At 47.3% G+C, this 9,665-nt stretch overlaps 1 pseudogene; it reads left to right on the top strand.

Annotated features, from left to right (window-relative positions):
• Positions 1-426: 426 nt before the first annotated feature.
• On the top strand, positions 427-9,638 carry LOC135566935 (gamma-tubulin complex component 5-like; annotated as a pseudogene).
• Positions 9,639-9,665: the final 27 nt, after the last annotated feature.

Here is a 9,665-nt window from a genome sequence, read left to right as displayed (position 1 = left end):
GGTTGAGTCCCAAATAGAACACGATTCCCTATATAGTACACTACTTTTGACCTGGCCCAAAGGGCTCTGGGCAGACATGGTTATCTGAGCATGCTGTGTTGATGTTTGTGAAGAGATTGTACTGAAATCCTAAAGCTTTATATTGCGTTGTTTTTTCTCCACAGGACCAACACACGTACAACACTGACCCGTTAGCCCATCTGCCTGAAGAGAAAGCCTTTGTCACCCAGGCGGGGTGATCCGAGAGACACTGTGGTAAGATGGGATGGTTGATCCGGTGGGCACTGTGGTAAGATGGGATGGTTGATCCGAGAGACACTGGTAAGATGGGATGGTTGATCCGGGTGGGCTGTGGTAAGATGGGATGGTTGATCGGGAGACACTGTGGTAAGATGGGATGGTTGACCCGGTAAGCACTGTGGTAAGATGGGATGGTTGATCCGAGAGACACTGTGGTAGATGGGATGGTTGATCGGGTGGGCACTGTGGTAAGATGGGGATGGTTGATCCGGAGACACTGCGGTAAGATGAGATGGTTGATCCGGGAGACACTGTGGTAAGATGGGATGGTTGATCCGGGAGACACTGTGGGTAAGATGGGATGGTTGATCCGGGAGACACTGTGGTAAGATGGATGGTTGATCTGGGGAGGCACTGTGGTAAGATAGGATGGTTGATCCGGGAGAGACACTGTGGTAAGATGGGATGGTTGATCCGGGAGACACTGTGGTAAGATGGGGATGGTTGATCCGGGAGACACTGTGGTAAGATGGGATGGTTGATCCGGAGACACTGCAAAAGATGGGATGGTTGATCCGGGAGACACTGCGGTAAGATGGGATGGATTTCTCTGGTAGCGACTGTCGACATTTCCGTGCTGGCAGGTTGTGTAATTCCACTGAGACTTTTTTTGTCATCGTGGTCCAATTTCCTTTTATTCTCAGGCGTGACTCCAGGATAGTCTTTACCATGGTAACCTTCTTAGACAATGAGCTGGGACTTCTCCTCCCTTCAGCCTTTATACTGGATAGAATATTTCTTTTCTGGACTATATGAGCGGGAAGAAACGAATGATCAGGTGAATGGCCTATATAGTGGGGCTGGTGAATGGCCCATAGTGGGGCTGGTGAATTACCTATATAGTGGGGCTGGTGAATGGGCTCATAGTGGGGCTGGGTAATTGGCCTATATAGTGGGGGTTGGTGAATAGCCTATATATTGGGGAGCTCAGAATGGCCTATATAGTGGGGGCTGGTGAATGGCCTATATAGTGGGGCTGGTGAATGGCCTATATAGTGGGGGCTGGTGAATGGCCTATATAGTGGGGGCTGGTGAATGGCCTATATAGTGGGGGCTGGTGAATGGCCTATATAGTGGGGGCTGGTGAATGGCCTATGAATGGCCTACACAGGGCAGTTCACACAGGGCAGTTCGCACAGGGCAGTTAGGGCAGTTCGCACAGGGCAGTTAGGGCAGTTCACACAGGGCAGTTCACACAGGGCAGTTCACACAGGGCAGTTAGGGCAGTTCACACAGGGCAGTTCGCACAGGGCAGTTAGGGCAGTTCACACAGGGCAGTTCACACAGGGCAGTTCACACAGGGCAGTTAGGGCAGTTCGCACAGGGCAGTTCACACAGGGCAGTTCACACAGGGCAGTTCACACAGGGCAGTTCACACAGTTCGCACAGGGCAGTTCACACAGTTCACACAGGGCAGTTCACACAGGGCAGTTCACACAGGGCAGTTCACACAGGGCAGTTCACACAGGGCAGTTCACACAGGGCAGTTCGCACAGGGCAGTTCGCACAGGGCAGTTCGCACAGGGCAGTTCGCACAGGGCAGTTAGGGCAGGGCAGTTCACACAGGGCAGTTCACACAGGGCAGTTCACACAGAGCAGTTCACACAGGGCAGTTCACACAGGGCAGTTCACACAGGGCAGTTCACACAGTCACACATCTGTTTTTAGTCGCATGCGTTTAAAATGGTCGCACTAGAGCCCTGGCTCCAGAACTTTGGCGTCCACGTAAGTATTTTTTTTAAACCTCACGCTTTGGGCTGGATGTATCAATGTGTAGTTCATACATGCAGAATCTATGAACAGAATGACGGTTTTACCTTAATTAGCCACAAAATCCTTTGTTTGAAAGTGACTGTTTTCTGAAAGCTGTGCAGTGCCGTTTCCCCCTCGTACGCCCCGCCCCCTAGCAATGCGAGTTCCAGCCAATGAGCTTCAGCCTCGCCATTTGAGTGACAGCTAGCAAGATGCACACACAGCAGAGAAAGAGGGAGCCAACGACGTAGTACTCCCGTTTTGGCTCTTGAGCGCTACGGTCAGAGCTACTGGTTAAAAATGATGCAAATCTTCCCGGAAAGTCTCTTTTAGGGCTTCAGTTGATCCATGATTGTTTGTCCCCAGGCTGCTCTCTGGGGTGAAGAAACACTTTATATTCCAGCATCAGGATGGAAAAGTGGTGGTCAGGAATGACGTGGTGGTCACTCACCTAACTAACGTAAGAATACAGTCTAATCATTACATGTGTATATTAACAATCTGGAACAAATTGGTCTCATAAATTGGAATTCCCTGTCTAACCCAATCTCTCTGTCCTTCTTTCTCTCCTCTCCTCTTTCTCGTGTCTCGGTCTCTCTCCTCTTTCTTCTCTCTCTCTCTCCTCTTTTTCCTCTCTTTCTCTGTCTCTCTCCTCTTTCTCCTCTCTTTTTCTACTCTCTCTCTTTGTCTCTCTCTGTCTCTCTCCTCTCTCTCTTTCTCTCTCTTTCTCTCTCTCTGTCTCTCTCCTCTTTCTTTCTCTCTCTTCTTTCTCTGTCTCTCTCTCCTCTTTCTCTCTCTCTCTCTCCTTTCTCTGTCTCTCTCCTCTTTCTCTCTCTCTCTCCTTTCTCTGTCTCTCTCCTCTTTCTCTCTCTCCTTTCTCTGTCTCTCTCCTCTTTCTCTCTCTCTCCTTTCTCTGTCTCTCTCCTCTTTCTCCTCTCTTTTTCTACTCTCTCTCTTTCTGTCTCTCTCTCCGTCTCTCTCCTCTCTCTCTTTCTCTGTCGCTCTCCTCTTTCTGTCTCTCTCTTCTCTTTCTCTGTCTCTCTCCTCTTTCTGTCTCTCTCCTCTTTCTCTGTCTCTCTCCTCTTTCTGTCTCTCTCGCTCTTATTTCTCTGTCTCTCTCTCTCTCTCTCTCTATCCTCTTTCTTTGGCTCTCTCCTCTCTATCTGTCTATCTTTTTCTCTTTCTCTCCTCTTTCTCGTGTCTCTCTCCTTTTTCTCCTCTCTCTTTCTCTAATCTCTCTCTCTTTCTGTCTCCTTTTTCTCCTCTCTCTTTCTCTTTGTCTCTCTGTCTCTATCTCCTCTTTCTCCTCTCTCTCCTCTTTCTTCTCTCTCTCCGTTTCTCTCCCTGCTAGAACTGCCTACGGTCCGTGTTGGAGCACATAGCAGTCTATGGACAGGCAGTGTTCAAGCAGAGGTTTATAGACGAGGTAACGGGGTACGACACTGAGCCCTGCCTCCAGGCTCCTACTCCTCTAAGCAGGGCACCGAGCCTCCCTTCAGGACTTACCAGGCTTTTGTCTGGGCTCTCTACAAATACTTCACCTCCTTCAAACAGGAGCTCACCACCATAGAAAGAGACCTCATAGGCAAAGGCAGGTTTACCTTTCATCGTTATACATTGATGAGTTTCTTGTGGCTTTTGTCTGATGTATACTGTTATTACAGTTGCAAAATTCCGCTAACTTCCATGTCGTGGTCGGAGGTGACCCTGTTATAACCTCTAGATGAGTCTGTGACCCTGTTATAACCTCTAGATGAGACGGTGACCCTGTTATAACCTCTAGATGAGACGGTGACCCTGTTATAACCTCTAGATGAGACGGTGACCCTGTTATAACCCCTAGATGAGACGGTGACCCTGTTATAACCTCTAGATGAGACGGTGACCCTGTTATAACCTCTAGATGAGACTGTGACCCTGTTATAACCTCTAGATGAGACGGTGACCCTGTTATAACCTCTAGATGAGACGGTGACCCTGTTATAACCTCTAGATGAGACGGTGACCCTGTTATAACCCCTAGATGACCCTGTGACCCTGTCATAACCTCTAGATGAGACGGTGACCCTGTTATAACCTCTAGATGAGACAGTGACCCTGTTATAACCTCTGTAGATGAGACGGTGACCCTGTTATAACCTCTAGATGAGACGGTGACCCTGTTATAACCTCTAGATGAGACGGTGACCCTGTTATAACCCCTAGATGAGACGGTGACCCTGTTATAACCTCTAGATGAGACAGTGACCCTGTTATAACCTCTAGATGAGACGGTGACCCTGTTATAACCTCTAGATGAGACGGTGACCCTGTTATAACCTCCAGATGAGACGGTGACCCTGTTATAACCTCCAGATAAGACGGTGACCCTGTTATAACCTCTAGATGAGACGGTGACCCTGTTATAACCTCTAGATGAGACAGTGACCCTGTTATAACCTCTAGATGAGATGGTGACCCTGTTATAACCTCCAGATGAGACTGTGACCCTGTTATAACCTCTAGATGAGACGGTGACCCTGTTATAACCTCCAGATGAGACGGTGACCCTGTCATAACCTCTAGATGAGACGGTGACCCTGTTATAACCTCTAGATGAGACGGTGACCCTGTTATAACCTCTAGATGAGACGGTGACCCTGTTATAACCTCTAGATGAGACGGTGACCCTGTCATAACCTCTAGATGAGACGGTGACCCTGTTATAACCTCTAGATGAGACGGTGACCCTGTTATAACCTCTAGATGAGACGGTGACCCTGTTATAACCTCTAGATGAGACGGTGACCCTGTTATAACCTCTGTAGATGAGACTGTGACCCTGTTATAACCCCTAGATGAGACGGTGACCCTGTTATAACCTCTAGATGAGACGGTGACCCTGTCATAACCTCTGTAGATGAGACGGTGACCCTGTTATAACCTCTGTAGATGAGACTGTGACCCTGGCGGGGGTGCTGGACAGACTGACCCCTCACCTGGCCCAGATCAAGGTGCTCCACAGGGTGTTCTGTACGGGTGTGGCAGAGGTCCCCCCTGAGACCCCTAACGTGGTGCGGGCCTCACACCTGCTCAACACACTGTACAAGGCTATCATAGAGTACGACAGCGTGGGAGAGGCATCCCAACAGGCCGTGAGTGTTTGTGTTTACGTGTCTGTGAGTCTGACCGTGTCTGGTAACCGTGTCTGTGAGTCTGACCGTGTCTGTGAGTCTGACCGTGTCTGTGAGTCTGACCGTGAGTCTGACCGTGTCTGTGAGTCTGACCGTGAGTGTGACCGTGTCTGTGAGTCTGACCGTGTCTGTGAGTCTGACCGTGTCTGGTAACCATGTCTGTGAGTCTGACCGTGTCTGTGACCGTGTCTGTGAGTGTGACCGTGTCTGTGAGTGTGACCGTGTCTGTGAGTCTGACCGTGAGTGTGTGTGAGTGTGACCGTGAGTGTGTGTGAGTGTGACCGTGTCTGTGAGTGTGACCGTGTCTGTGAGTCTGACCGTGTCTGTGAGTCTGACCGTGTCTGTGACCGTGAGTCTGACCGTGTCTGTGAGTCTGACCGTGTCTGTGAGTCTGACCGTGTCTGTGAGTCTGACCGTGTCTGGTAACCGTGCCTGTGAGTCTGACCGTGTCTGTGAGTGTGTGTGTCTGTGACCGTGTCTGTGAGTGTGTGTGTCTGAGTGTGTCTGTGAGTGAGTGTGTGTGTGTCTGTGACCGTGTTTGTGAGTGTGTTTGGTTTTCGTGCATGTCTTTGGAGTGAGAGTTAATCGACTCCAAACAGCCAGTTGTGTAACTGTCTAACTACCCTGACCTCTGACCTAGGTGGCTCTGTTATTCTCTCTGTGGACAGAGACAGTCAGACCATACCTAGAGATCGTGGATGAATGGATCGTTCATGGTCACCTGTTTGACCCCGCTAAAGAGTTCATCATTCAGAGGTATGGAACAAGCCTCGCTTCTGGCCATGTCATGAAAATATTTAGGCACTCAGGGTACATGGGCCGTTGATGAAGTCTCTCTTTGTCCTGATAGTGTTGGGTGTCATCTGTCGTCACCCTATTCACTACATAGTGCACTACTTTAGACCAGAGCCCTATTCCCTACATAGTGCACTAATTTAGACCAGAGCCCTATTCCCTACATAGTGCACTAATTTAGACCAGAGCCCTGTTCCCTATATAGTGCACTACTTTAGACCAGAGCCCTGTTCCCTATATAGTGCACTAATTTAGACCAGAGCCCTATTCCCTATATAGTGCACTACTTTAGACCAGAGCCCTATTCCCTATATAGTGCACTACTTTAGACCACAGCCCTATTCCCTATATAGTGCACTACTTTAGACCAGAGCCCTAGTCCCTATTTAGTGCACTATACACCAGAACCCATAGGGAATAGTGCACGACTTTAGACCAGAGCCCATAGGGAATAGTGCACTACTTTATACCAGAGCCCATATGGAATAGTGCACTACTTTAGTCCAGAGCCCATAGGGAATAGTGCACTACTTTACACCAGAGCCCATAGGGAATAGTGCACTACTTTAGACCAGAGCCCATAGGGAATAGTGCACTTCAGGGAATAGGGTGCCATTTTAGAGACTCATTATATGTCTGTTACAGTGCCTTGCGAAAGTATTCGGCCCCCTTGAACTTTGCGACCTTTTGCCACATTTCAGGCTTCAAACATAAAGATATAAAACTGTATTTTTTTGTGAAGAATCAACAACAAGTGGGACACAATCATGAAGTGGAACGACATTTATTGGATATTTCAAACTTTTTTAACAAATCAAAAACTGAAAAATTGGGCGTGCAGAGAGATTAATATATTATACAATCCACCTGTGTGTAATCAAGTCTCCGTATAAATGCACCTGCACTGTGATAGTCTCAGAGGTCCGTTAAAAGTGCAGAGAGCATCATGAAGAACAAGGAACACACCAGGCAGGTCCGAGATACTGTTGTGAAGAAGTTTAAAGCCGGATTTGGATACAAAAAGATTTCCCAAGCTTTAAACATCCCAAGGAGCACTGTGCAAGCGATAATATTGAAATGGAAGGAGTATCAGACCACTGCAAATCTACCAAGACCTGGCCATCCCTCTAAACTTTCAGCTCATACAAGGAGAAGACTGATCAGAGATGCAGCCAAGAGGCCCATGATCACTCTGGATGAACTGCAGAGATCTACAGCTGAGGTGGGAGGCTCTGTCCATAGGACAACAATCAGTTGTATATTGCACAAATCTGGCCTTTATGGAAGAGTGGCAAGAAGAAAGCCATTTCTTAAAGATATCCATAAAAAGTGTCGTTTAAACATGTGGAAGAAGGTGCTCTGGTCAGATGAAACCAAAATTGAACTTTTTGGCAACAATCGAAAACGTTATGTTTGGCGTAAAAGCAGCACAGCTCATCACCCTGAACACCATCCCCACTGTCAAACATGGTGGTGGCAGCATCATGGTTTTGGCCTGCTTTTCTTCAGCAGGGACAGGGAAGATGGTTAAAATTGATGGGAAGATGGATGGAGCCAAATACAGGACCATTCTGGAAGAAAACCTGATGGAGTCTGCAAAAGACCTGAGACTGGGACGGAGATTTGTCTTCCAACAAGACAATGATCCAAAACATAAAGCAAAATCTACAATGGAATGGTTCAAAAATAAACATATCCAGGTGTTAGAATGGCCAAGTCAAAGTCCAGACCTCAATCCAATCGAGAATCTGTGGAAAGAACTGAAAACTGCTGTTCACAAATGCTCTCCATCCAACCTCACCGAGCTCGTGCTGTTTTGCAAGGAGGAATGGGAAAAAATGTCAGTCTCTCGATGTGCAAAACTGATAGAGACATACCCCAAGCGACTTACAGCTGTAATCGCAGCAAAAGGTGGCGCTACAAAGTATTAACTTAAAGGGGCTGAATAATTTTGCACGCCCAATTTTTCAGTTTTTGATTTGTTAAAAAAGTTTGAAATATCCAATAAATGTCGTTCCACTTCATGATTGTGTCCCACTTGTTGTTGATTCTTCACAAAAAAATACAGTTTCATATCTTTATGTTTGAAGCCTGAAATGTGTCAAAAGGTCGCAAAGTTCAAGGGGGCCGAATACTTCCTATTTTAACACTGAAAAGGCTTTTTCCAAAATGAGAATATCCATGTGACATGGCTATCATTGGGTTTACTTGATAGCCACCTACACAAATAGCTCGCTAGATCAAAGTGTTAATAAGAGAAATTCATTTAAAAAGATTCAAAGCAATAGAAATAAGTTCTCCAGGAGGCATCTACTGAGGGAGCTAAGAAGAGCTGTGTTGTCAGTCATTTATTCTGAATTGAATAAAACAACCAGGTTTTCAATGTGGTTTTTATGATATGATTTTTTATATAAAAGCTCACATAGTATAACGTACAGTGTCTGTAATAGAATAAACATGGTATAAATGAATGTAGACCTTCATAAAGTGGGGGGGTACCAAGATGGAGGTGTGTTGGCTTCAACACAGCACCCCCTATATTAGTCATCTAGTGTGTGTATATATAAATCAATGGTCCTGACCCCTACCTTGTCTGTATCTCCCAACCCAGGAACAAAGACGTACCAGTGAATCACAGAGACTTTTGGTACGCCACCTACACCTTGTACAGTATCTCCGAGACGGTGGAGAGCGAGGACAAGCTGAGTGACGCGGCCAGCGGGAGCAGCGCAGGGGAGCAGGGATCGAAGTCTCAGCTCACCATGGTGTCCTTCCTCAAGCCGGTCCTCAAACAGATCATCATGGCTGGGAAGAGCATGCAGCTCCTCAAGAACCTGGACTGTAAAGAGGCTGAGCAGACCGATGGCTCCACTAGAGGTCAGTGTTCGTCTGTAGAGGCTGAGTAGACCGATGGCTCCACTAGAGGTCAGTGTTCGTCTGTAGAGGCTGAGTAGACCGATGGCTCCACTAGAGGTCAGTGTTCGTCTGTAGAGGCTGAGTAGACCGATGGCTCCACTAGAGGTCAGTGTTGGTCTGTAGAGGCTGAGCAGACCGATAGCTCCACTAGAGGTCAGTGTTGGTCTATAGAGGCTGAGCAGACCGATGGCTCCACTAGAGGTCAGTGTTGGTCTGTAGAGGCTGAGCAGACCGATAGCTCCACTAGAGGTCAGTGTTGGTCTATAGAGGCTGAGCAGACCGATGGCTCCACTTGAGGTCTGTAGCTGGTCTGTAGTTCATCTTTAGCTGGTGTGTAGCTGGTCTGTAGTTCATCTTTAGCTGGTGTGTAGCTGGTCTGTAATTGGTCACCAGGCTAGTGTTTCTAGTGCAGAGTGTGGTACAGAGAGATGTGTTTGAGATGGGAGACAGGGGAGTTTGAGTACTGCTTACTGAATATACAGTATTATGGAACCATAAAATTGTTCCTATCTCATCCCTGAGCCTTGAGCTATAATCTAGCAAAGCATGGCTGTATGGTACAAAACACCTGCTTTCTGCTTGGGTTCCTAATGTTCTGTGTTTTAGATACTTTCTGCTTGGGTTCCTAATGTTTTCTGTGTGTTTTAGATGCTTACTGCTTGGGTTCCTAATGTTCTCTGTGTTTTAGATACTTACTGCTTGGGTTCCTATGTTCTGATACTTTGCTTG

The sequence above is a fragment of the Oncorhynchus nerka genome, unplaced genomic scaffold (genome assembly GCF_034236695.1).
Source record: "Oncorhynchus nerka isolate Pitt River unplaced genomic scaffold, Oner_Uvic_2.0 unplaced_scaffold_2922, whole genome shotgun sequence".
In the NCBI taxonomy this organism is placed as follows: Eukaryota; Metazoa; Chordata; class Actinopteri; order Salmoniformes; family Salmonidae; genus Oncorhynchus; species Oncorhynchus nerka.
This window is presented reverse-complemented; position numbering and strand designations above follow the sequence as displayed.